The sequence below is a fragment of the Mustela nivalis genome, assembly GCF_964662115.1.
Source record: "Mustela nivalis genome assembly, chromosome: 6".
In the NCBI taxonomy this organism is placed as follows: domain Eukaryota; kingdom Metazoa; phylum Chordata; class Mammalia; order Carnivora; family Mustelidae; genus Mustela; species Mustela nivalis.
In genome coordinates this window covers 97,946,861-97,973,955 of record NC_139025.1, presented here as the reverse complement: position 1 = coordinate 97,973,955, position 27,095 = coordinate 97,946,861, and the positions used below count along the sequence as shown (strand labels likewise).

The 27,095-nt window shown below is 42.0% G+C and overlaps 1 long non-coding RNA gene and 1 pseudogene across 2 annotated transcripts; both read left to right on the top strand.

Moving 5' to 3' along the window:
* Window positions 1-1,418: 1,418 nt before the first annotated feature.
* Window positions 1,419-23,222, top strand: LOC309867859. Its single transcript, XR_014313353.1, has 9 exons — window positions 1,419-3,639; window positions 5,131-5,199; window positions 6,293-6,418; window positions 10,578-14,529; window positions 15,784-15,882; window positions 16,243-16,391; window positions 20,408-20,487; window positions 20,573-20,633; window positions 20,910-23,222. It is a non-coding gene; the product is annotated as an uncharacterized lncRNA (long non-coding RNA).
* Window positions 23,223-23,269: 47 nt separating this feature from the next.
* LOC309868104 (kinesin-like protein KIF23) lies at window positions 23,270-25,483 on the top strand (annotated as a pseudogene). Its single transcript, XR_014316722.1, has 4 exons — window positions 23,270-23,288; window positions 23,415-23,667; window positions 23,947-24,127; window positions 24,402-25,483. The product of XR_014316722.1 is annotated as a kinesin-like protein KIF23 (transcript).
* The last annotated feature ends 1,612 nt before the right edge of the window (window positions 25,484-27,095 follow it).

Below are 27,095 nucleotides of genomic sequence, written 5' to 3'. Positions count from 1 at the left end.
CTACTACCTCTCTGTCTACTACCGTTATCCCTGGTGTGGATCTCTAAGGGAAAGTGCAAATCTTTTACTGGCTAAGGGGAACCCTTTGGGGGTAGAGATAAGAATGTGTTAGGTGGGGGCGCCTGGGTGGCTCAGTGGGTTGGAGCCTCTGCCTTCGGCTTGGGTCATGATCTCAGGGTTCTGGGACCGAGCCCCGCGTCGGGCTCTCTGCTCAGTGGGGAGCCTGCTTCCCCCTCTGTCTCTGCCCGCCTCTCTGCCTACTTGTGATCTCTGTCTGTCAAATAAATAAAATCATTTAAAAAAAAAATGTGTTAGGTGTGAGATGCCTGTTTTTTTGTTTGTTTTTACCTTTTTTCCCCTAAGAAAATAAGCTTTAGTATGGATAGAGGTGAGGAAGAAGAAACTGGCCAGAAGAAAAGCTGGAGTGGGGGACTTCACTTAAATAGTGGGCTATTATTTACCTGGGTCCTCAGCTGGGATGATTTGTCCATTCCTTCCAAACATTTACAAGAGGGCCTCCATTGCTGGGCGCTGGGGTGCAACAGCGCCACCTTGCGAGGCTGTGGGGATAAGCCGGTAAAGGATGCCATAAGGAAGAGTGACCAAACTGGGATGGGAGATCTGGAGCAAAGCAACAGGTGTTCGCAGGGTGCAGGGGACTGGGGGTGTGGAGTAGGGATCCAGCATCCAGTGCCAGGTCGTTGATGAGGATCTGCTGAGAACTGAGAGTAAGAAGGCAGTGTCAGAGGAAAGCAGGTTGGCTACATAAGCCCAGGGTACTGAAGGGCCATGTGCCTGGAGGGGCAATGGTAAGTGATGAGCTTGGAGAGGAAGAGCCTCGGGGCTCCGTGGGGGTTGCCCAGCCCTGGGGAGCTATTGCGGTGCTACGGGTAGGAGGGTGATGTGACCAGATCTGTGGTTTACAAGTGGCCTGGGAGGGTAGCCACAGAGAAGCCTGTTTGGTTACTGTTGCAGTCATCCAGACAAGACATGGTAGGGGCCAAGGGAATGGAGAGAAGTGGATGGAGAGTTTCGAAGGCTATTTAATAGAGCTGTCAAGATGGGGTGAGTGGATGTTGGAATAGAAGGAGAGGCAAAAGTCAAAGATGGTACCAGGGACCCTGGCTTGGGTGACTGGGTAGACGATGATACCATCCACTGAGGGGTAGCAGGTTCAGGGGAAGATATTAAGGTGTGGTAGGTATGACACCCAAGTGGGTGCTGTGGGACACCCAAATGGAGAAGCGACGGCAGCTGGGTCTGTAGCTGTATGTGAAGCCATGGGAGTGACCAGGAGCGCCCGAGGAGACGTCTCAGCTAGCAACCAGGTCAAAACCCTAAGCTACAACATTGAAGGTGTCAGGTCCGTAAATCAAAGGAATAAGACTGATACAAAGCGAAAGTCAAGCAAAGTTTTATTTCGTGCCCAGCATCGAGAATCAAACTGACCGTTCAGGGCTGCCTCAGAGAGGGTGACCCCTCCCAGCCTCACAGACTAACTTTTATAGAGCAAAGGCCATGTGGTTGAACCTGGCCACACACAGGTGGCCAATGAGATTGCAACACACAGAGAAAGCTGCACAGTCATGCTCAGTCACACATGGGTGGCCAATTGAATTACAATTCACCCCATAGTAGCTATTTGAATTAGCCTATCTCCTAGGTCAGAATTGATGCCCAAAAGGCAGGGCCCACACTCCTTGGTAGGGGGTGCCTAAATGTCTCCCATTTAGGGAGACAATATGAGTACTCCACTGATTGGATGACTCCACCTGATCCGACTCATCCCTGCATTCAGGCTCTGTTTTCTCCACCTGACCTGACCCACCCTTGTATTTGGGCTCTGTTATCAGTTCCCCTGGGAGGGGGGGGGGGATGGTCATTTTAAGTTTTACTGCATAAACAACAAAATGGCTGTTAAACCAAGGTGGAGCTGTTATGGCTAAATAGGCCCTTACAAATGGACAAAAAACAAGAAACGCCAAAAATGAACAATACACCTCATAAATTCTGAGAAAGAGGGGCTTAGAGACCTAGAAGGAAAAAGGGGGGGGGCATGGGAAAAGGAAGAAAATATTTTTAGTGTTGTTGAGAGGTCCAGGAGGATCAATTTGGTTTAGTATCAAGGAGGTGATGGTCTCAGTGAGAAGAGTTCCAATGGAGAGACTGAGGCCAAGCCAGACTGCAGGGTAACTAAGAGGTAAGTAGCCAGCAGCCATGCCTAATTCCTAAATAATACAAATCTCAACTGCCATTTAATAACAGTTCTGATGGCTTAAAGACTCATCTATTAAAAAGCAATTAGGTCATTAGGAAAAAAATTGTTATGTAGAACAATATGGGCCAAGGATATGAAATTATGTCCATTTAACTGGTGCGGTTTAGGAGAGGGGAGCAGATGCCTCTGAGAGCACAGATTAGATGCATATTTGATTGCCGTCCATTTAGGGGCAAACTGATGTGTTTGAAATCTGTTCATCGGATTAAAGAGTTGTTATGGATATTGTTCCTGAAGGGCAAGGACCAAACTTTATTCATCCCTGTATGCTGTCAAACAAATTCAACTGAGTAAAAGATCAACTTGGCTTTTTAAGGTGAACAGCAGCATCCTGTCTAGCAAACAAAGACCTGCTCCCGAGAGCTGTACAGAAGTAAAGGTTTTTGTAGGAAGGAGGGTGGGAAAAGGAAATCATTACTGAAAGAAGAGATAGGATTGTTTCAGGCCAGGTCACCTTCCCTTAGGGAGAAGGGCAGGGGGGTTCTTCGAGGATCATCTCATCTGCCAGTCGTGGGGGGCAGGGAGCAGGGGGAGGGGAGATGACGTCACCCATGCTGAGATGGGAAAGCTCCTGACTGACCGGTTCAGACTATGTTTTGGGGCGAAGTAGAAACTGTACCTAGTAAGAGAGTAGGGCCCGGTTTGGTGACTCGGCCTAGCATGAGGGACTCCATTTTGGGCCCGTGGTTTTCTTTTAAACAACGCCCAGGATCAAACAATAATTTCATAACACAACATGTTATGTACGAAAGAGCTGGAGGAACCTGAGAAGGAGAACCCAGGAAAGGAGAAGGAGAGAACGAAATCCAATATGATGTGATGATGTGGAAGCCAGGGAGGGAGTGAGAGATGCAGGGCACAGGACAAGAATAGGACACTCCCGTCCTGGAACACCTGTGACCTCTGAGTCGACCCTGGACTTGTCCTTCCATTGGCCTTCTTGTGCTGTAGGAAAAGAAACCCTCAGTTTTCTCCTGGGAAAGTGGACGGGGTTGGATTTTATTACGTCTGAGGTCCCGGTTTCAGCCCTGCAGCCCTGCATCCTGGACGCCGCGCGCTCCAGGCGGTCGCCTAGGAGACCAGCAAGGTATCCCGCCGAGCAGTTATTTCCTCTGAGGCCCCGCCTTTTTTCCCGCGGGCGGGCGCTGATTGGCCCGTATAAAAAAGCGCCGGGCGCGAGCTCACCTGAGCTCGCAGTGCGTTTGCCGGCAATTCGGAGCGTCGCGCCTCAGCCGCCGAGTCCCGTTTTCCGCGACCAGCTCCTCGGCCCGCCGCCCGCCACCCTCACCAGCCCGCCGGATCGAGCCCGGCGCCCCGCTCGCGCATCCCGGCAGCACGGAGCCCGCTGTCATGAAGCCAGCGTGAGTACCGGACCACGGGACAGGGGCCGGCGTCTCCTCGGTCTGCACCGAGTCCCCTGCTGTCCGGTCTGCACCGAGTCCCCTGCTGTCCGGACTGCGGCCTCCAAAGTGGAAGCTTCCGCGTGGGCCGCTAAGGAGAGCCTGGCTGGCGGGGACCGGTCCGCGGCGCGCCCTCCACGTCCCCACCTCCCCTCACGCTGGAGTCCGGCGTCCCGCTCCGGGCCTCCAGAGAGCAGAAGAGGCCAGCCCACGTCGGGGGAAACCAGGAGCCCAGAGCCTGGTGGGCTGCCGTCAGCTCGGGTCCCACCCACCTGGCTCCGGCGCCGCCCCCAGCCCTTAACGAAGTGGCCTTTTCCCGCCCGACCACCGGCGTTTCCAGGTTGCACTCTGACGCTGGTGGTGCGGGCGGGGTCGTCCCGTGGGCTGTGCCCTGGTGTTGCTGGCGCCGGGCGGCCTCCGTCCCTGGAGGGCCCTGGCCCCCCGCGAGCGCGGCGTGCTCTTCCGAGCCCAGGCCGCAGCTCCGAGGTCGAGACCACGTACTGGGGTGGGGGTCCGAGCCGGCTGACAGCCCCGGCCCGCCCCCGAGCGCCCAAGCCCGCGGTGCACCGGGTCCGGACCGCTCCTGCGTAAAGCAATACTTTGCCAAGGCAGCTGGTTTTCTGAAAGGGCCGAAGTAAAAATCTTTTATCTTAAAAAAAAAAAAAAAAAACAACAACAACTAAGGAAACGCGCCATGATATTTTGTACTGGAAACTTGTTTGTTTCATTTCGGGCTGTGTTACGAAAATATTTTAATAATCTAAAGTCCACGCCAATAATTACACTCAATTTTATTGTGAAATGTTTATCTGCACTGTAGATAAATGTGGGGTTTGCCTTGGAGGGAAGCCGCATGCTTTCGTGAAATTGGTAAAGTCAAAATATCTTTTTATTTTGATTCCAAGAGAGCAAGAAATTGCAGGTTGGCGACTAAGTTTTCTTTGGGGACAAAGGATGATAAACTTGGAGAAAACAATTGTTCCTTAAAAGCGGAGATAGATCTTGATGAAAGAATCGAGTGGGATTTTCCCCACCTGCTTTTTTATCATTTGGTGAAGTCAGTCTGCCTGGGCAATGGCTGTTGGAGCGGTGTGTGTGTGTTTGTGCGTGTATATAAATGCTTTCAAGATAAGCGTGGTCAATTACCTATAGATTTTTCAAACTTACAGTGCTTCACTTTCTGTATAGTCCTTCCAGAAAAAACGCAAGCTATTTTAAATATAGAACTATTACCTAGTATTGAAACCATCTCCTGAAACCAGTCTTGCTTACTTTTGTTTAGTGTGCCGCATATTTTCTTCTAATGCAGCTTATTCTTATGTTATTTGGGGTGTAATGTTTTGGAACTGCTAAGGGAGAACTTTATAAATCCTAGGAAAGTTGTCTCTATATGAATTATAGGTGAGGTTTTTTATGTTGTTTTGAACTGAATGTTTTTTAACCTATGACCAGGTGGACTAAGACACCCAGGAAACTTTAAGGAAGAAAGGATCCCAAACAAGACTTAGAGATCCAGTTGGGGTAAGGTCTACCTATAAATTTGTGTGTGTGTGTGTTTTCTTCAGTCCTTTTCTGTCTTCTGTGTATGCTTGGAAGAGATGGAGATGTGGAAGCATAGTCAGAGAACATTTGGTGAAATTGGTAAGGCTGGTTCCAGCTTTAAAATTTTGTTTCTATGTGGGATTCATTAGTCCAGTAAGATGAAGTTTTTGGTTGTCAACTGTATAACTTCTGTAACTAATTATAATTTGAAAACTTAGATAATGAAGAATATTCTTCACCTGTCCTGGAGAATTCTTCCTGCTTTCTCAGAAGGCAGGGAACTTTCTGCTTGGATGAGCATTCTCTCCCATCTTCAGGGCTGTTAAACAGTAAATGATGACTCGCTTCATAAAGACGCTGGTGTAGAACAGTTTGATTCAGTCCAATAACTAATCATAATTGCATGTATTTCACGAGTTTCAGGCTTTTAGAGGCAGATGGCAAATAAGAGAAGGTTGGTTTATTCTGGGATATTTTTCTCTCTCTCCACTGGCACTGGAATGTGTCTCTTGTTCTAAGTTGAGGGAACCAAGTACTTTGCACATACATCTGAACAGTTTTTCCTTAACCCTATCACTAATGAAGAAGCCGTGTTTTGGATGTTGTGGTCATTTATTTGTATATTATTCTTATTTGTATATATGTATGTTATATTTATTTGTATATTAAGTGCTAAGCGGCCAAATTTTATTTGACATCCAGTTTCAAAGAATTCTAACAGCTTTTCAAATAATTCTCATCGTATGATGCTATTAATTTTAGAGATCTTTGTATTAGTGGTTGTATACAGCTTTATTCAACTGGTACCAGTATAATAGTGAAGAGAAGCTGTGTGATTTGGTGCTTTTGTTATCCCGTTTGTTTTAATTGCATGTGTATTTAAAATCCCTTGATTTTTAATCCTGATACATCTGTTTACATCTGACACTTTCTGGTAGCAAGTTTTGGTTTTCATAGCATTAAGTTCATATAAGTCTCTTCTGTTGAGAGACCAAGTGTCAGATGAATGAATGGGAAGCTTAAATGAAAAGTAGTCAACTTTTGTTCTGGAAGCCCCTTCCTGTAATTTCAGGTGTACTGTAGGGTGTGCCTATTGAGCCTTCCTGATCAAGAGTGCTGCATAAATGATCATAATACAACTGTTCAGCTTCATACTCCTGAGGGTTACAGACTCAACCAAAATGGAGACTATGAGGAGGTAATTCCCATTGGAACCAAGCCGTTTTTACTTGAGATGTTCTCTCCTGAAGGGCTTTAACATTTTTTACATATAACACAATTCACGTTTCCACTTTTTTGAAAAACTTGTTTACTTCCCTCTAACCACCAGATATAAAGTGTGGCTAGGCATACGTTTGGTTTTTATGAGTTTAGAGGATTGCTTTTTATGAGTTAATTTCTTGTACTAGATTATTTATTTTAGGTTAGGGATCATTTAATGAATGATTGTGCTGTGTAGCTATACACAAAGACACATACACATAGATATAATTTCATGTGCAGATTAGCAGTAGGCATTGTGTATTTGTATGAAGTGTTATTTTTAATAAAATCTTGAGCAAAGTGAGTTCAGTTCAGTTCAACGTACGTTACATGAAAGCTGCAGGGCAGAAGGAGATTTTTAAAAATGAATAAGGCACAATCCTTGCCTTTACAGCTGAGTTAGGGGCACAGAAGGAAGACAGACTGGTGTGCTGAAAGAGATGGACTATGGGAAGGCAGGAGGAAGCAGTGATTCAGGCTTTTGTCTCTACTTTCCAGCAGCCTTTCACTCTTGTGCACCCTGTTCTTGCAGGCTTGTCAGAAGCCTACCAGGGGGCTCTGGACTGCTCATATTAGATGGACATCTCTTGTCCTCATAATCTATTTCTTAGCAGGACTGTCCTTCCTGAAGCCCTCTCCTGTCTCCTGTCCAAGTCTTCATGTTCTTGGCTCTCCCAGGCCCCTCTTTGTGGGCTCCTCTTCCTTTTCCAACCTCTCAGTACTGGGGTCGGCTATACCAGGGCGCTCTTCTCTACACTTTCCCGTGGCTTTAAATGTTGGTTATACAGTGATTCTGGAGGGTCTTTTTAATCTTCTGTCTAACCCTTTACTCAGCTCTAAATTTGAACATCCACTGGATGTCATATATGCATCTCAAATTCTGTGTGTCGAAAAGAACTCTTCTTTCCCCACTCTAAATCATTTCCTCCCTTGTCTTCGCTCAATAAATGGTGGCACCATGTGTGCTCATAATGCTATTCATTCACAGTACATTCTATCCATTCTGCTCCAACGTGAAACTGTCCTTTTGTTTCTATCTCTACTGCTCCCACCCATCTTAGCCTTGCTTAGCCAGGACTAGTGATTCTCAAATGATCTGTGGTGAAGGAACAGCTTTTTAAATTTTCAGTGCATCATGACCAATAATTCCGTGCTGTAGCTTTGCCATCTGAATTAGACCATAGAGAAGTGATTTGATAATCTGTTCAATGAAACGAGCCCAGTGATGTCATACTGGGATGTGGCAGCCATGTCAAATGGCTACAAAAGTTTCTAAACTTACTCCAGATTCTCTAATTCTCTCCTCCTAGACAGGAAACAAAACAGTTCTCAGAGGGGTGCTGGTTTGCTGACCATACTTGAAATCTAACTGGACTGCTTGCTTCTGATCTGAATCTTATTCTCCATTTTCCACAGAGCCACCAGAGAGATCTTTTAAAGTGTAAATCTGATCTGGCCAGTTTCCTGTTTAAAAATTTTCAAGGCATAAAGTCTTTAAACGAGCAAGATCCTGCTTAATTTATCTCCTGTTTGTCCACGGTCATCTATTGCTAGCCATCCAGTCCTTTGAGTTCCTTGGATAAGCCGGGATCCTGCTTCAGGGCAGTGCTCTTGGTGTGGACTTTTCTTTCTCCTGGCTCTTAGCACAGATGGCTCCTCATCTATGGATTTCAGCTAAAACATCACCTCCTCAGAGTGTCAGATCTACCTTATCAGAAGTGGCACCCTTCCCTCCTTCTGTCCTGGTCTGCCCTTTATGTGCTTCCTTGATAGCACTTAGCACACATCAAGAGATTTGTCTCTTTTCCCTGCTATAATGTAAGCTTCAGGGGGATATGCACCTTATCTGTCCTGTTCCCCTTTCAATGAATATGGATGAAGCACGAATGAATAGTCTGGGAAGGCTTCATGGAGGAGTGGGCTTCAAAGATGTCAAATAATTGAGAACTGCCTTACTGTGAAGAACTTCATTTCTCTATAAGATTTCTCTGTTAGATTAATCTCCTATGTATAAGTACATCCCCACCAGAAATCTTGGTGGGGATTAGCAGTTCTCACCGCCTTGTCACAGAAGGCAGTGCTGGCCTGGAAATGGTTGGGATACCAGTCAGCACCAGAGGATTGGGCAAGTTCCTCCTCTGGGTCTTGGTTTTCTTATTAGTAAGAAGGGATTTGTTCACAAGAACTTGGAGGTCATCTGACTGATCTGTCAGCACTATTTTATGTGTATCCTTTCCGTTCTAAGATTCTTTATTCTTCTTGTGAACTCTATAGCTGTTTTATAGGGTTGGGGTAAAACCTTCCACGAAGTAAGAGTTAGCCTAGCTAAAGTAGGTGTGTGATCTTTTAACAAGTTATAAAATGAGCATAATAATTAATAGTATGTAATTGAAGGTAAGAATGAAATGATTCGCTGCCAGGCAAAGCTAGCACATGTTGTGTTAGTGTATGTTTGAGTACTAATCTATACATGTCCCCTTTGTGGGGGGACAAAACTGCTAATTTTAAAAACCTAAGGTTCATGATAGTGATATCTGTACAGGTTGAATGTAAGGACAAGGGTATAAAACAGAAAAGAGGGTACTACTTGACAAAGGCTATAATCCACAATAAATTCTAGTGAATGCTCATGTAACAACAATGCTCATGTACTGACATTCGTGAAACAAAAGCTGTGACATTCAGGAAGGTTACAGAAATAATTGCAATGTCTGTAATTCAGAAAAACCAAAAAATAACAAAGACAGAAATAATTGAACTCCAGCCTCTGGACAAAAAGGACAATTTAGTTTACATGAAAATCTATTCCTATATACCTCAGTCCCCAATCAAATTTTCCAAGTAGGAGTTTGGTAATATTTTTGGTAATAGTGTTATAATAATCATATATTGATAGAGATTTGATAATTGAAGTACTGATTTTTTTTAAGGGTCACCATTAAAATGTATTTCCTAGACAAACTCAGATGAGATTATATTTACAGGTCATTTCTGATTTTAAGACAGTACACCAAATCACTTGATTTTATGCTGCTATGGCATTTTAAAAGAGCAAGTGGTAAATTAGTATATGGAGTAGTGCTTGATGATTTTCACAAGTCTGTGACTGAGTCATGATGATTTTGATCTTTGCTGCCCCAAATCAGCCTGGGTCTGTGAAGCATTAGTGGACTTTAAACTTCTTCTTCTTCTTTTGTTTATAAGGGGTATAACTTGAGTTATGTCATGACTTTAAGGATTCCAAGTTTAAAGACTTCATTTTTGGGGGGGCGTTGTCTAGATCCTAAATGTTCACTAAGAAACATCTGAATACATTTAAACAGATGTGTTTCTAGCTTAGAGTGAAGTTCCATTCCTATGCTTTTAATTTTTTTCCTTCTTCACAGACTCTGTATTCATTTAAACAAGTAATTAGCCTTCATCCCACCCAGAAGGAGCTCTTTGATGTTGTGGCTAATCCCTTGGTAGTGAACCTCATTCATGGCAAAAATGATAGGATTATTGAAGCTTTTGTTACATTTTCTTTTTTGTCCCCTCTGAAAAAACTTTTTTGATACTTATATATTTGTTTATGTTTGGCCTTGAATTCAGATTTGTTAGGGTGGTATAAAACCTACTTTTTAAAATATTTTATTTTTATTTAAGTAGGCTCCAGCCTGGGCGTGGAGCCAAATGAGGGGCTTGAGCTCACCATCCTGAGATCAAGACCTGAGCTGAGATAAAAACTCGAAGCATTACCAACTGAGCCACCAAGGTGCCCATACAGCCTTCTTTTTGAGCTGGTTAATTTTAAGTGTTTCTTAATACAGTGAAGAAATATTAAAAGTGGAGGACTTTTTTAAAAAATTTATTTATTTGACAGACAGAGATCACAAATAGAGAGGCAGGCAGAGAGAGAGAGGAGGAAGCAGGCTCCCCGCCAAGCAGAGAGTCCAATGTGGGACTTGATCCCAGAACTCTGGGATCATGACCTGAGCTGAAGGCAGAGGCTTTAACCCACTGAGCCACCCAGGTGCCCCAAAAGTGGAGGACTTTTAAGATATAACCCAGTGTGACCTTCAACATATAAGTCCATGTGACTTGCTACATTGTAGGTCTCCTTTTCACATATGGTGTGACAGGAAGTGGAAAAACTCACACAATGACTGGTTCTCCAGGAGAAGGAGGTCTGCTTCCTCGTTGTTTGGACATGATCTTTAACAGTATAGGATCATTTCAAGCTATACAATATGTAAGTGTAATTTTTTTTTTTTTTGGAGTTGTGACTGTATCACTTGAGGGCATAGGGACCAAGAGACCTGTGGATACAGTAGTGTTAAAGGAAAACTAATACACTGGTTACATTCTGAAACCTTAAGTAGTAAATGTTTCTTATGTCTTAAGGAAATGTCCTATGTCATAAATATTCTTAGGTCTTAAATATGTCTTAAAAATAATAAAAATGTTTCTTATGTCTTAAATATGTTTTAAAAAAAACTAAGCTAAACTCTTAAAAAAATCAGGGTCTGATTTTTACCCCCACTTCAGGTTTTTAAATCTAATGACAGGAATAGCATGGATAACCAGTGTGAAGTTGATGCCTTGTTAGAACGGCAGAAAAGAGAAGCCATGCCCAATCCAAAGACTCCCTCTAGCAAGTAATTACATTCAGTGTGACACTGGCCTACGGGGAACTCTGATGGCTTTCTCAGGCATAGGGAATGACGAACATGAAGGGGAGCTGGTCTGACAGTTGACTGTAGTGAGATCAAAGTTGAGGAATGTTCTTCATTAAGTTTATTTGCTTAGTTCTGTTAGGTTTTGAGCACACGGTCCTTGAAATACTATTTAGAGAAGGTGCCACTTTGGGTGGAAGAGGGTAGAAAAGCTGTGTGTCTGGGAGGACATGGCAGGTTCTGTTGGCTCACTACAAGTATGAATAGACTGCTTGCAGTGACAGGTCATTTAACTTAAATCTTTTAGTTTCCCCTTGGGATCGTTTACTTTTGATGCTGACTCCGTAAGAACAGACTTTTTGGCTTTTTTCTTTTTTCAGACGACAAGTAGACCCAGAGTTTGCAGATATGATAAATGTATAAGAATTCTGCAAAGCAGAAGAGGTTGATGAAGATAGTGTCTATGGTATATTTGTCTCTTGTATCGAAATATATAGTAATTACATTTATGATCTATTGGGAGAGGTGCCGTTTGATCCCATAAAGCCTAAGTAAGTAGCAAAGAGAGTCCCTTGTCAGCTGCTTAACCTTGGGGAAGCCACTTTACCTCAGTGAGCCTTAGTTTTCTCAGTGATAAAAGGTGATAATGCCTTTGTTTTCCCAATGAAATATGATGTGCATATATTTCATACACATAATATGCATAATATATCATGCAGTTGGTGTTCAATGCATAGTTTTATTCTTAATCAGATATGCAGCTATATTAGGGAACCAGTGGGTTAAGGCATCTAAGGAGAAGAGAGACCTGAATCCTCATCTTAGACATACTTTTGAGAACTCTTGGCCTTGGGGCTGTATTTTGAGAAACACTGTAATTGTGCAAGGAAGTGTCCTATGCATGTGAGTTCCCTGGAGTTATTTTTCAAGAATCTAACGCTTCATGTTGGGAGTTTGTAGCCATGTTAACCATCTACAGTTGGTGATCGCTATAGAGCAGAGCCCAAAGCTGTTGTCTGTACAACTGATACAGATCTTTCATCACTGATTAATGTGAAGTGACATCTGTAACATCATTCCACCAGAGTTAAAAGACAACTCCTTAGATTTCCTTGGGTCTTCCAGCTCAGACTGAAGAGGAATGAACAGCCTGGCCTCACAATCCATGTTTGTGCCAGAGCGGACTCTGGGAGTCTCATATCCTATTAGTATCTTGTTCTTAAGGTGATGTTTTTTTGTTTGTTTGTTTTTTGTTTTTTTCTTTTTTTGGACAGACAGAGATCACAAGTGGGCAGACAGGCAGGCAGAGAGAGGGGGGAAGCAGGCTCCCCACTGAGCAGAGAGCCTGAGGTGGGGCTTGATCCCAGGACCCCGAGACCATGACCAGAGCCAAAGGCAGAGGCTCAACCCACTGAGCCACCCAGGCACCGTGATGGTTTTGTTCTTAAGCTAAATGCTTATCTTCAATGCTGTCTTTGTTAGGGCCTCTCAGAACATAAATAATATGAAGACTAACTGAACATTATTGGAGAAACAGCTGGATACTTAGAAAACCATTAGACTGAGAACAGGTTTAATAAATTAAGCAATTTATAGATTACTTCCTTTCCCATTTGTTGTGTATACCCATTTTCCTCAACTTTTTTTTTTTTTAAGATTTTATTTATTTATTTGACAGATCACAAGCAGGCAGAGAGGCAGGCGGTGGGGGGCCAGGACGGGGGGGGGGGGGGGCGGAGAGGAGCAGGCTGCCTGCTGAGCAGACAGCCCCATGCAGGGCCAAATCCCAGGACCCTGGGATCATGACCTGGGCTGAAGGCAGAGTCTTTAACCCACTGAGCCACCCAGGCGCCCCTTTCCTCAACTTTTGTGATGATTCATTGCTACCAATCCATTTCACTTTTTTACACACATGTCACATTTCTGTTTGGTTTGTTCTAAAAGAGATTATTTTCAAAGAAGCCTCTCTTGGTTTTAGTTTTAGAAAAAAGGAAGACTGATAAATGTGCCTTGCTTGCCTTGTAACCTTTCTGGTAACTCTTAAATGAACTCACAGGGTGCATTATTTGGCATCGAATTCAGAATTAATTGCTTAGGGTGGTTTTTAACCTTTTTTTTTTTTTTTAAGTCTTTTTAAATACGATGAAGAAATACTACAAGTAGAGGGTTTTTAAGCACCGACTCATTGTGACTATCACTACTGTGGACTGAGCCCGGCTGCTGTAATAACTTTCACCTTATTCCTTTAGTAAGTGGAACAGTTGCAGCATGCCCATGAGAAACACAGATTTTGTGTATGTGATGACATTGACTCTTTTCTTAAGGAGAAAGGGGTGCAGTTATGCCAGTGGTTGGCATCTGTGGCATGTTTGAATGTAGGTGGTTTTTCGTTGGTACTGCGCTGGCTGCTACCTCTGAGCCCCTCCCTGCTGCTTGGGGAATCTGCCCTGTACTGAATGATGGTGGCTGACACACATTTCCACCCCCACTGCTCACAAGACTAAGGCCGAACAGGCGGCACCCTTTCCATCCTTATCCTACTATGCAGATCAAAACTTGACCAGCCACTTTGAAAAGATTGCCACTCCTGGTGTATACCAAACTCTTTCTGAATTTGTCTTTTGCTGACTCTGATGTGAGAACCAGCTCTGTTCAATTTTTAAAATTAGGGAAATGCTAGATTTTGTGGCTTAACCTGTGCATGTGGTGTTGCTATATGTAATACTGTTTTGTTCTCTACTTGTTTAGTGTTTTGTGTGCTTTATTAGAACACAGTAGAGCAAAGCTTCTAGAACAACCTAGGTTCCTGTGACCCTGTTACAGTAACTAATCCTGACTGTATACCCTTATACTTACCTAAGTTTCCTGGTTTTTTGGAGCTCTTGCCTAGGCCTATTCCCATTGTAAGAATCCATGTCAGGTGGCCTGCCAGTTTAGTCCTAGTCTTAAGTTGAGATATTAGGATCTCATTATTTAGGAGACTGATGTCTTTCTTTCTCACAGACCACCACAATCTAAATTGATTCGTGAAGATAAGAACCATAACATGTATGTTGCAGGATGTACAGAAGTACAAGTGAAATCTATTGAAGAGGCTTTCGAAGTTTTCTGGAGAGGTTAGAAACCAAGTTAAAGTTAGGAAAATCTGAAACAATAAATAAAATCCTGACAGTTGCTACTGTAATTTGATGGCAGTACTATTTAGTAGAAAGCATGTATCCTGTAATGACTGAGTTCAGGTTTGATCAATGATGTCTCTGTCATCACAGGCCAGAAAAAGCGATGTATTGCTAACACACATTTGCATCGTGAGTCCAGACATTCTCATAGCGTATTCAACATTAAATTAGTTTAGACTCCCCTGGATGCAGATGGAGACAGTGTCTTACAGGTAAACTTGCACTGTGTGGAGTTTTTCTTGTTTTTACTGAACTGTTAGTTTTTGGAACTTGAAATAAATCAGGGAAGTTTGACTGCAGTGAAGACTATTCTAGAATTATTAAGTGTGGGTGATGACTTTTTAAAATTGTTCCATTAAAGAGTATAATTTTGGGAAGCTGGCTATTGAGTCTAAGAACCTAGAATTGTGCTGTGAAAAAGGTTTACAAATCTTTATAAATCTCTTTAATAGAGGAGATAAAATGAGTATGGGTCATTATTTTATCTCTGAAGACTCATTTTGTATGTGGGAATTCAGTTAATGGTTTTAAAATGTCAGCGGTTAACTTTCCAGGGTAGATACAGTTTAGGAGATGACAATTCTAAATTGTTCTTCTTTCGGCTGATAGGCCAGTAGGCCTTCCATCTGCAGATCATCTTTTACTGCTGGGCCTGTCATACTACAAGGCTTACATCAATTAGTAAAAGCATTTGTGCCTGAATGGGAATCATTTAATAACTTGTTATTAAAGTGTAATTTCATTTGAACCTCATCATGAAGGTTTCCACATGGCATGATGAGATGGTACGGCAGCATACTGGAAACCACCAGGATTCGAATTCTGAGTCCTATTAATTTGTTAGCTGTCTGACTGTTAAAATCCTCTGTGAGGATTAAAGCAGGCAATGCACATAGAACTCTTAGGCCAGTGCCTGACTTTATATATAGAGTAGGTACGCATACTAGCTAGAAAATGCTTTTAAGTCAAGCCTCCATATATACATCCTGTCCTTTGAACACATCTAATATTACAAATCAGTTATGTGCCTCTTAATTTTTTATACAATTAGAGTATTATGAAATTTTTCACAATTATAAAATTGTTAAGTATCGGTTATAGAAGAATTTAGGATAGGCCTGTTCTAGAGTCACTACTTAGCAGACACAGATTGAGATCCTGCAGTGAGGTGCTGTGCAGGGTGCTAGAGATGAGACCATTGATTGAGAGGCACTCCTTGCTTTCACGGGGCTTAGAGTATAATGTGGAAGACCAGACAACAGGCAAGTCATCGAGACTATCATGAGTATACTGAGCTTATGCTTTTAGCAGACTCTTCCACCAAAACCTGTATCCTTTGGCCCTACAGTTTGTACTGTGCAAATGTGATATTTATAAGACTTAATAATTTGTTGATTGGAATATATTTGAAAAACACTGTAAACCAGTTACACCTAATGTTATTGTATTTACGATCTTCTCTTCAGGAAAAGGAACAAATCACTATAAGTCAGTTGTCCCTGGTATATCTTGCTAGAAGTGAATGAACTAGAGAAAAGCAGAAGGGAACAGATTACGTGAAGCTGGTGAGCACAGCATAGTACTGGTTTATTGCTACAACTTCCAAAAACTTGCAATGCCAGTCTGTCACCTGCTTATTGATAGGTGGTTTAAGCATAAATGTCTTCAGTTTTGATAATCTGAGGTTAAGTTTAGTGGTCATTACTGTTTCTTTAGTAATGTTGGTTTGGTATCAGTATATTATATATATGGTATATATAATGTGTATATATTATATATATGGTATATATAATGTGTATATATTATGTATACTATAATATACATAATATATGTAACATATATGTGTGTATTCTATGTTATAGTACACTGACTTCTTTTTTTTACAAATATTTTTTTTTAAGATTTTATTTATTTATTTGACAGAGAGAAATCACAAGTAGACGGAGAGGCAGGCAGAGAGAGAGGAAGGGGCTCGATCCCAGGACCCTGAGATCATGACCAGAGCCGAAGGCAGCGGCCTAACCCACTGAGCCACCCAGGCGCCCCTAATACACTGACTTCTTGAAGAATGAGGGTAAGTGATTAAAATAAATATAAAGCAAATTATATTCATATTGTATCTATTGCCAGTAAAGCACCAGATCCTTAAACTTAAGTGATTTAACAGGTATTCCAACATGTATACTGGTGAAGATTGGCTTCTGGAAATGGGAAAACTTTGAATACAAAAGCAAATTGGAAGGAAATCTATGTTTTGTTTTGTTTTTTTAGTCTTTCATTAGTGTAGCTGTTTATGTTATGGTTTACCTAATAGCATGTACGGAATACGTACTGTGTGCCAGTATTTTGAACATTCATTTAGTCTGGGGGTGCATGTGAGGGAAAGTTTAGTGGGGAAGTTCATGTAGTTGACACTTAAATTGAGTGAGCTATATGCAAGACAAGGTTAGAGTTATACTTGACAGAGGAGGCAGCCACTTGTAAACAGAGAATATGGCAGGGTCAAGGTCACTGAAGTGGGAGGGTATGGATTATTGACCCATGACAACTGAGGCAGCAAGGCCCTGAGGACTCATCTATCATGTCAAAAAGTCTAAATTTTGTCCTAAAGGAATAATGGTGATTGCCAGTTATTAAAGGACTAATGTGTATCACAGTATTTACTATGCATGGGCTTGATTTCTTGATTCTGACGTTTCAGGATTATGATACCCATTTTCAGATGAGGAAATGGGTTGGGAGAGTTTACGTCAACTTCCCAAAACCCGAGCCTGATTTTTAACCCTGACTGGCTGGATTTTCAACGTTTGTGTCTTTCTGCTGTTATGTAGCCTCCCCTGAAAGGAAATGAAGAATTAGTCTTTCAGAAAGGTTGTTTTTCCATATAGAGAATTAATGTACTGAGGCAGGTCTAGTGATAGGAAAAGCAGCTGGGAGCCTTTTGGAGTAATTCAGAGGAGCAATCATGTGCCCTGGACGCAAGGGTGGGAGAAAAGGGAGAGCTGGTTAGGAAGTCGACCTGCATGTGGAGAGAAAGCAAGAGAGGAGGGGAGGTCCAAGATTGTGGCTGAGGAGAAAGCAGTCTGAGGTGCAGATGTGGGTTGTTGAAGAGTCTGTTGGATGTGTTCAGCTTAGCCCAGGGGAACTGCCTAGTCACTGGATGTACACACATTTGGAAGGAGAGCGATTTGATGGGAGGCATATAAGTTTAGGTTTTGCCAATATTATAGAAGCAACAGGGGAGATGAGACTATTCATGGAGGACACATGGGAACAGGCTGAGGGCAGAGCCTTGAGGAACAGATGCTTGAGGTAATTGACTGAAAGAGCCTAGGAAGGAGAAAGAAGGTGGTAGCCACGTGAGAGGACAAAAAAACATCCACATTGTATGTGTATTTAATTAAGATAGAGAATCTGGGATCTAGATCACAAGAGGAAGGATTCACCTTGATGGGGAGAGGGTTTATCTCAGTGGAAGAAAGTAGAAACTTGAGGGTTCTGATGCTTTGGGAGAAAACCAGAAAGGACTAGCAGTGTTGATATGGATGGGCAACAGCTGAGATAAAAACGAGGGCATGAGCAGGGGAAGAGGAGACTGTGGCTGGGGCACAGGATTCTAGAGGAAGTGCAGTTCTGAGTGATAAAGGTTCAGGGTGTGGGCATAGCTGTGCAGCTCTCATGGTGAAGACAGACTGACTGGAGTTGAGGGAGTGGGAGTCCTGGCAGCACATTAGAGCAGTCCTCACAGACACCAGAATGACCCAGGAGCAGGCATGCTGGGGAACATGGAAGGGCAGCAGCTAAGGACTAGGAGAATGTTGCTGGCCTCTCTGCTCACCATCCTTATAAATGTCAGGCTTCAGAAAACAAGCAACTTAAAGGGCACGAATTGCATGGAGCAATGGGTGTGGTGAAAAATAATGAATACTGTTATGCTGAAAATAAAAAATAAATTAAAAAAAAAAAAAAAAAAAAAAAAAAAAAACAAGCAACTTTTACTTGTGCTGCAGGGGGAAGCACTATCCTTCTGACAGGATAATCCTGTGAGGTTTTACACCTCGGCTGCAGAATATCCCTGAGTGAATGACATAAAATATGTAGAATTACAAAGGAAGCCGATTAGATGGAAATGTGTTTTTAGAAGTTATTATTAGAGGGAGAGGCAGAAGCAGACTTCCATTGAGCAGGGAGCCTGATGCAAGGCTTGATACCAGGACCCAGAGATCATAACCTGAGCTGAAGGCAGATGCTTAACTGACTGAGCCACCCAGATGCAACCCTTCCCTTTTTAAAGTAAGCTTCACGCCCAGCATGGAGCCCAAGGCAGAGCTTGAACTCACAACCCTGAAATAAGACCTGAGCTGCTATCAAGAGGTGGATGCCTGGGGCGCCTGGGTGGCTCAGTTGGTTGAGTGTCTGACTCTTGGTTTCAGCTCAGGTCATGATCTCTCCTGGTCCTGAGATCAAGCCTCACGTCAGGTTCCACCCTCAGCAGGGAGTCTGCTTGAGATTCTCTCCCTCTCACTCTGCCCCTCACCCCACCTGGGCTCTAAGACAAATCAATCTTAAAAGAAAAAAGTCTGATGGCTGACTGACTGAACCACCTGGGTGCCCCCCCAAAAGTATTCTTAAGGCACTTGTCATTGTAATAATTTACATGCTTCTTTATTAATGCCTTAATGAAAAATGTATCAGTAGGTCTTATAACTATGTAATTTCAAAGTAGTGATGAACATAACTATCTGTAGCACTGTAAGGTGCTGTAAAATTACCCATGATTCGGGGACACCTGGGTGGCTCAGTTGGTTGAGCAGCTGCCTTGGGCTCAGGTCATGATCCCAGCGTCCTGGGATCGAGTCCCACATCGGGGGGCTCCTTGCTCAGCAGGGAGCCTGCTTCTCCCTCTGCCTCTGCCTGCCATTCTGTCTGCCTGTGCTCGCTCTCTCCCCCTCTCTCTCTCTGATAAATAAATAAAATCTTAAAAAAAAAATTACCTATGATTCGTACTGACAAAAATCACAGATACCACTAATATTATGTTTTGGCCTACATTCATAATTGAAAGGAAATGCTATTTCAGAAGTCTGGAAAAAAATAAAGGGTATAATTTATTTCCCATCCAGTATACAGACTTCCTGAAATGTACCCATGGACAGTATGGACCCCAGGTTAAGAAATCATGGTAATTAGAGATGGGTAGAGCTCTCTGTGAGAGGTGTGAAGACATAGGGAAGTCCGGTAACAGGAATTTGGGCTCCAGAGAGCACAGTGGAAGTAGGAAGGACTCTGGGAGTTGGGGTCAAGGAAGAAGAATCATGAATCATGGGACATTATGGAGACACAGATGAGCTCTGTGTTTTGAGAAGTGACCAAGGATGAGAGCACAGTTGGAGTTAGCTAATGTTTTTGGGGGTCTCTGCAAGTGAGCTCTCCTGCATCACTGGAGGCTTGGCTCAGAAATCCAAATGAGTGGTCAGAATTAACAGCTGCATTGCCTTAGTAATCCTTGTTTGGGGCCACCTGGCTGACTCAATAGAGCAACCCTGAGACTCTTGACCTCAGGGTTGTGCGTTCAAGCCCCACAATGGGTGTAGAGATTAAAACCCAAAAACAAAAACTGAATTTCTTGTTTGGATGTGGAGGGGACAGAGTTAGTTGGAGACAGGAGCCCCTCTGGGTGCGGGCAGGGGTGAGGTGGGATTTCAGTGCTGATGAAGCCTGAGGCTTTTGAGATAATATTTTAATATGAGGATATTAAACATCTGCATTTAATATACTTTTTCACAGAGTTCAAGATTTGGAAGAAACTTGATGGGCCATGAAATATATAATGGTGCATTCCACAGATTCCTTTTGATAGAATCCTTGAAGGATGGTATTAACCCCCTCCTGAAACACTGCTATTAAAATACTCCTGAAGTACAGCCAGGCCAGGCCATGTGGGGACAGCTCCTTAGACTGGGCCACCAAAACCCATTAGTTGTAATTTCCATATAGTATTTCAATGAAGTGGGGATTTTACAGGCAGACAGACCACATTGTAGCTACTGTATTGTTTTCAGATGTTTTCTGTCTATATTTTCCTGTCAGGTAACATTAATCAGTCATTAATGATGCAAAGAACATGTATGGAAGTCCTGAGAGAGAACCAAATATACAGAACTAACAAAGTAAGCGACAGCCGGTCATCATTTGCAGAGCTTTGTTTGTGTGCATTCTTGTGCCTTATATATTTGGGTTTTAATGTATTTACAGATGGTTCCATACCGAGATTCAAAGTTAACCCATCTGTTCAAGAACTACTTTGATGGGGAAAGTAAGCATGATCGTGTGTGTGAATCCAAAGGCTGAAGATTATGAAGAGTGCTTGGTAATTCTGATGTATTTATCTTATAAAGTCTCAGCATTTCTATGGTGAAAACAACTATTTGGATGTGAAGAATGACATTTTAAATATTTTTAAAACTGATACAGAACCATTAGTTACAGAAGTGAACTAATGACCAATTTATTTTCATTGAGTAATTTCTGAAAGACTTGAATATGCTGATTTATAAAACCAAAAACTCCCTCTGACATGTTTTGTGTCTAGCAAGTCACAAGATTTGCAGAAGTGACCCAAGAAGTTGAAGTGGCAAGACCAGTGGACAAGGCAATATGTGGTTTGACGCTTGGAAGGAGACACCAAAACCAGGCTTGGGGAGGACCAGTTGGAGATGGTAAGATTTGTGCCACAACATGTGCATGCTGATGTCTGTCAGTCTCTCTCCTTAAGATTGATTTCACAGCAGAGAACTACTTCCCTTCCTCTCAAGAACCAAGTGCAAAGAAAAGGAAAAAAACAAAAAAACAAAAACCAAAGTATAAATGAGTCTTTTTTTGTTACATACTATAACTTATTTTCCCCACTTTTTTTTTTAAACTCATTTTTAAGGAGGTATGATTGGGACAACTCAAGAAAGCACATGGCTCACTGAACTGGGGGTTCTAATCACAAGTGTATCAACTTGTTTAAGTAAGCTTTCTCTCCTGTGTAACTTCTTGTAATTTTTTATAATTCAACACAGAACCACTTGTTACAGAAGTGGTTTTACAGAGCTTTCCACTTCTGCTGTCCTGTGAACTTTTAGATATCAACGATGAGCAGACTCTTCCCAGACCGATTGAGGCATTAGAGAAATGACATCACTTATGGCAGATGATGATCAATGAATTTCACAAACAATTTAAGGGCCAAAAGCGGTCTGCAATCATTTCAACTACAGAAATTTTAACAAATTTGAGTTCTTGGGTGAGATCTTTTTTTTTTTTTTTAATCAATCAATCAATTAATTAATTAATTAGACAGAGATCAGAAGTAGGCAGACAGGCAGTCAGAGAGAGGGGGGGGGGATGCAGGCTCCCCGCCGAGCGGAGAGCCAGATGCGGGGCTCCTTCGTGGACCCTGAGATGATGACCTGAGCTATAGGCAGAAGCCTGACCCACTGAGCCAGCCAGGCGCCCCCTGGTGGGGCAGATCTTAAGGAAGGATTATCTGTTTCTGCACTTTGTAGTCCTGAAAGGACTGTTAAATTAGACTGACAAGGAACTTTCCCATAGCTCGTAAAACAGAAGAAACAGGTATGTGTGTATTCTCTCCCTTTTTTAAATCTACAGAAATAGACACAAGGGAATAATAGCTACTTTGCTTTTAGTTCCTACTAGTTACTTGGAAGGCACTTCATAAATATTACATCTTAAAAATGTCTTTGGGCAAATGATTTCATCTTCCATTTCTTGGCCTCCCTATCTGCAAAATGAGGATTTTAACTGTTCTTACCTCAGAGGGTGTTGTGGCAATGAGATAATATGTGAGAATCATGTAGAACAGTGAATAGCCTGGTACTTACAAATGCTAAGTAGGTCTATGGTTTTTATCATCATCAATTCATTTGAATCTTCAGAGGAAAGGTGTGAGATAAGTGGAATCTATATCTCCATTTTGAAAGGAAGAAATGTGCTCAGAAAAACTGTCATTTAACTAGTACTTGGTGTTCCAGGGATTTCAAGTTGCATCCAGCTGATCCTAAATCTGTTATTTCTGTTTTTGCAGTTGTTTTGAACCAAATTACTTACCTTTAAGAGCTGACAAGGGAATGCCGTAGCGCAGAATGAAAGACTCTCCTTTTCCGTAAAAACTAGCTTTTCTAGGAATATCTCTCATATAGATTTAGAAACCAAACTCTTGATTTCTTTCTTGACTTGTTTTCTGCTGCAGGCTGTCATGATTTGCTGAATAGCTATATACTGGTTAATAAAAGTTGATTTCACTGGTTATTTTGGAATTGGGGTAAACTTGGCCTGTGTGCTTTGTTTCCACTATAACGTTTAAAGCATTAAGAATTTGACAGTGCTGTTTTAAATAAAGAAAACTACATTCAAGGAAAACTGCATTAAAAAGAAAGGGTGATCTCAGGACAGAAATTGGAAATAGAATGACTGGAGAAGAAAAACAAAACTTGAGAGTATAAGGTTTTGGCATGATTTAGTGGATGTGCATGCTGGCTGGTTAGCACTGCTCTCTAACCTAGCTGTTCGCCCTCCCAGCCTTTCACTACTGCTTACTGGGGGAGAGGCAGCCCCAGCTCCCTACACCTCACCCTAGAAGAGAAGGGATGTGAGTGAAGAGCTTTAGAAGGGTAATGTACTCTTTAATTTTCAAAGGTAGGCTTTAGCAGTTAGAGAGAATGTTCTTGAACCAAACAAGTGAGTTTCTAGAGGGCTTTCATGAGTTTAGCTCTGGTTACAGCTTGCTTTTTGACTTAGGATGATAGGTTTGTTTTCTCTATATCCTTTAAAGGGTACCCATTCCTTCTGGACAGAAGCTCATTGCAACCAATATAGTGTTCTCTCTTCTGAAAACAGCCTAAAAAACAAAATTCAGGGCAAATTTTAGGGGAAAATCATTTTCACATGAAGTCAGTTAAGTTTTGTCTTTTTCTGTGAGGCCCTTGTTTAGAAGTTCTCACTTCTAGGCATGGAAGTAGGAATTCAGATAACATTGTAGAGGGAACTGCTCTCTCCATGATTTTTCTTCCCACAGCTATACCTGCGTGAGCAAACCACCAAAGTAGTCAGTTCACAGCTACGTGCAGTGTTTACAAGCCAGATCCTGAACAGAGTGGTCTGCCTTCCCAGAATGATATTTTAGAGAAGACAACTACAATCTATGAAGACAAGCGTACTTTGCAACAGGAACTCGAGACTCAGAACCAGTAACTTTAGCAGCAGTTTTCTGACAAGCACAGACTAGAAGCCAGGCTACAAGCAAGGCATGGTGACAACCAACCATTAAGTGGGAGAAAGAATGCGTGAGTGTCACTCCTGCGGGACGGTGGCTGACTTCCACCCGAGCTGTTCTGAATCCATGTTCCTAGGCTTAGGGTTTTGGTGGTGGTGGTAGCAGGAGCCACCACTCAGTCCATTCTGTCTCCTTTCTCTGCCCTTAAAATGGCTGACCAGAGAGCTGGCATGACAAGGTGTGCTTGACTCTGGGAAGGCTGTCATTCTTAGGAAACGAGGCGGCTGTGTGGTCTGGGATGCTTGTTTGGTGTGACTGAATTAGCCGTGTGTTCCTCTTGTTAACCTAGGAGCACTGGGTGGCAGCCAAGCAGTTGGAGATGCAAAATAAACTCTGGGTCAAAGATGAGAAACTGAAACAACTGAAGGCTATTGTTACTGAACCCAAAGCCAAAAAGCCAGAGAGACCCTCCTAGGAGTGAGACCAGGGAAAAAGCCACTCAAAGAGCTGTCTCTCTGTCACCAGTACCTGTAAGTTTTTCATGGTGGGGTAGTCACTTGAACTAGAGAAAATGTGTTCAGATTAGGTAACTTTCTAGGATGCTCCATTTGTTTTATATTATTGTATTTCTCTAACTTCTATATGTAAATATTTCTGAATTTAGCATAAACAAATTTATTGCAAATTCAGAATAAAACATGGAGTGACTCAGTAAAAATTATTCTAACGTGCTAAAATGATAGAAAAGCAGTGAATTGTTCCTCTCTGTGTTTCAGTCTTGCTTATTTCTCTTCCATTTTTTAGCTTTCTAGTAACTATACTGCTCAGCTTCCCACCAGCCAGCAGCTGCTGAACCAGCCACAGCTACATAGGCGCTCTAATTCTTGCAGCTGCATTTCTGTAGCCTCCTGCATTTCGGAATGGGAACAGAAAATTCCTCCGTATAACACACCTATCCATGTCGCTGCTATTGCAAGGCGTAGGCAGCAGGAGCCAGGACAAAGTAAAACTTGTGTCAGAAGGCAAGTGATGTACTGGACGGAAGGCAGGGAGGTGGTTCCCACATTCGGAAATGAGAGCTAGAAGAGGACCACTGCTGCAGGGTCAGTGCCGGCATTCTCCTAAAGCCTGGTGGCCGTAGCGAATTGCGGGTTTGCTGGTGGTGGGGGCGGTTTGTGACTTGATTCATTCAGAAAGTTCAATAGAAAGATGGGTGAGCTCCAAATATAAACAAGGGCTAATTTTTCTGTTACTTACTGTGACAACTCACCCTGAGATTGAGACCTAGCTCTTCATCTGAAAAAGCCATAACACCTGGCCAATGCGTGCCCCAGAGTAATCTGGGCTTTCCTTTGCATAAGCTAAAAAGCAGCCACAAAATCAGCGAACAGTGTCTCAGAGCACATTTTCCATTTTTTTGTTTTCCTTCCTGTTTTTTTGCTGCTTCTGAACTTCTATTTTTTAAATTGTTTTCTCAAACTTATTTTGAATAGTTTCAAACTCAAAAGTTGAAAGAATGGTACAATATTCTTTCCCCTTACCTGGATTCACCAATTGTCATAGTCATTTTTTCCTTGAACTTCTGAAAGGAAGTCCCTATACTTTGTGACTTTTAGTCCTACTAAGGACACTGTCCTGTATAAACAGTCTATCAAACCTAAGAAAGTTAACATTAATTAAAATTAGCCTCTGTTTTTCATCTATGATCATAACAAAGTGAATGTGGTTATTCACAACGTGCATGTGGTTATTATGTGTCTTTAATCTCTTTTAATATAAAATAGTCGCCCCCCGCCACACCCTTTTTTTGATTATCATGACAGTGTTTTGCAATAGTCCAGGCCTATTGTTTTGTAACTACTGAAGGTTTGCCTGTCTAGTAAATTGCTTTTTTTTTTTTTTTAAAGATTTTATTTATTTATCAGAGAGAGAGGGGGGAGAGAGCAAGCACAGGCAGACAGAATGGCAGGCAGAGGCAGAGGAAGAAGCAGGCTCCCTGCCGAGCAAGGAGCCCCATATGGGACTCGATCCCAGGACGCCGGGATCATGACCTGAGCCGAAGGCAGCTGCTTAACCAACTGAGCCACCCAGGCGTCCCTAGTAAATTGCTTTTAATCTCAAGACCTTTATCTCAATTTATAAGGACTTGGCCTCGGTCAACAGTGTTTAAAAAAATTCGTGTTTAAATTTTCTTCTAAAGGATTAAGGTAAAGTTTTTCCTTTGACTCTGAATAAATGGACCAAGTTAATGTGGATTTATATTTAGTAAAATCTTACTATAGCTATTTTAGAATTTGTCTTTTAACAAATTAATAGTATTTTGCTTTGAATTTTCTTGTATAATTTAGGGTACAGATGAGTTTCATTTAGATGGCCCATACTTTTGCTTACTAAGGGATAGTGATGAATTGCAAGGTATTTACCAAGACAACAGATGACTCTAAAGATTAAGTTCTTTACAAATTTTGCTTGAAACCTTTTTAGGGAGCAAATTATGGTGACTGATTTTTCTGATCAACTCTAATAAATTCCCTTTATTTTTCATGAAACTTTAGAGAGTGAACACTATTCAAGGCTTGCTTATGCTTAGTTTAACTAATTCTGCTCTCAGATATTTAAGAGGATTTACTAGAGAGCCTTTAACTTCTCACTTGAAATCAAATCTCTTTAGAAGTGCAGCAAAGTTTAGGCTAGCATCTATGTACCCAGGTTTGTTGGCCAAAAATTATGTTAGGTGGGCTGAATTTATATTTTAGTGAAGAAGATGAAAATATCTGATTTGGTAAATAGCAGATTGTAGTCATTTATCTTTCTGAAGCCAGTTTCATAATGTGCGTATTGCTAAATGTGTTCAGGAAAACTATCACCTTTGCTAAACGGTAGGTCACGAGAGCCTGACTTTGTTCAACATCAGGTCACTTTTTAAGAAGGGAAAATTTCCTGGGTTGCTGGCAGTGTGGACATCTTTTGTGGCCAACTCTATGGCCCACGTTCTATAGTAACAATGACTTAGCACCAGCAACTGATGCTTGTGATTACATAGGGGAAATGCTTCAGTTCTCCAGACAGACTTCCAAAGTTAGGATCTTTGTCCGTAACCAGGCTGGGAGGATTTGGCATGTGACAGACTTTAATTTGCTTTCAGCTACACAAACAGGAGACATCTCAACCAGTGAGTTGTCTTTGGAACTATGTCCTGTATGTGAAATGCATTTCCTTAGACTGAACATGCTAAATTTAACTTTCCTGGATTTACATGATAGTTGGCTGGAAGCAACAAGTTTTTAACTTGTTAAAGATTGATACAGACTGATTGATACTACATTTGGTTTGGTTCTTGGAATATTTATGAAATATTTGAGAAAAAAATAGTTGGCATGTTTTAGCCATTATTGTGTTTGAACTTGTCAAGAAGTTCTACTGGAGATTTTAAGATCTCAAAATAGAAGTATTTCATTTATAGTCAGTCTCTTAATCATTTTATACATAGGGTTCTTA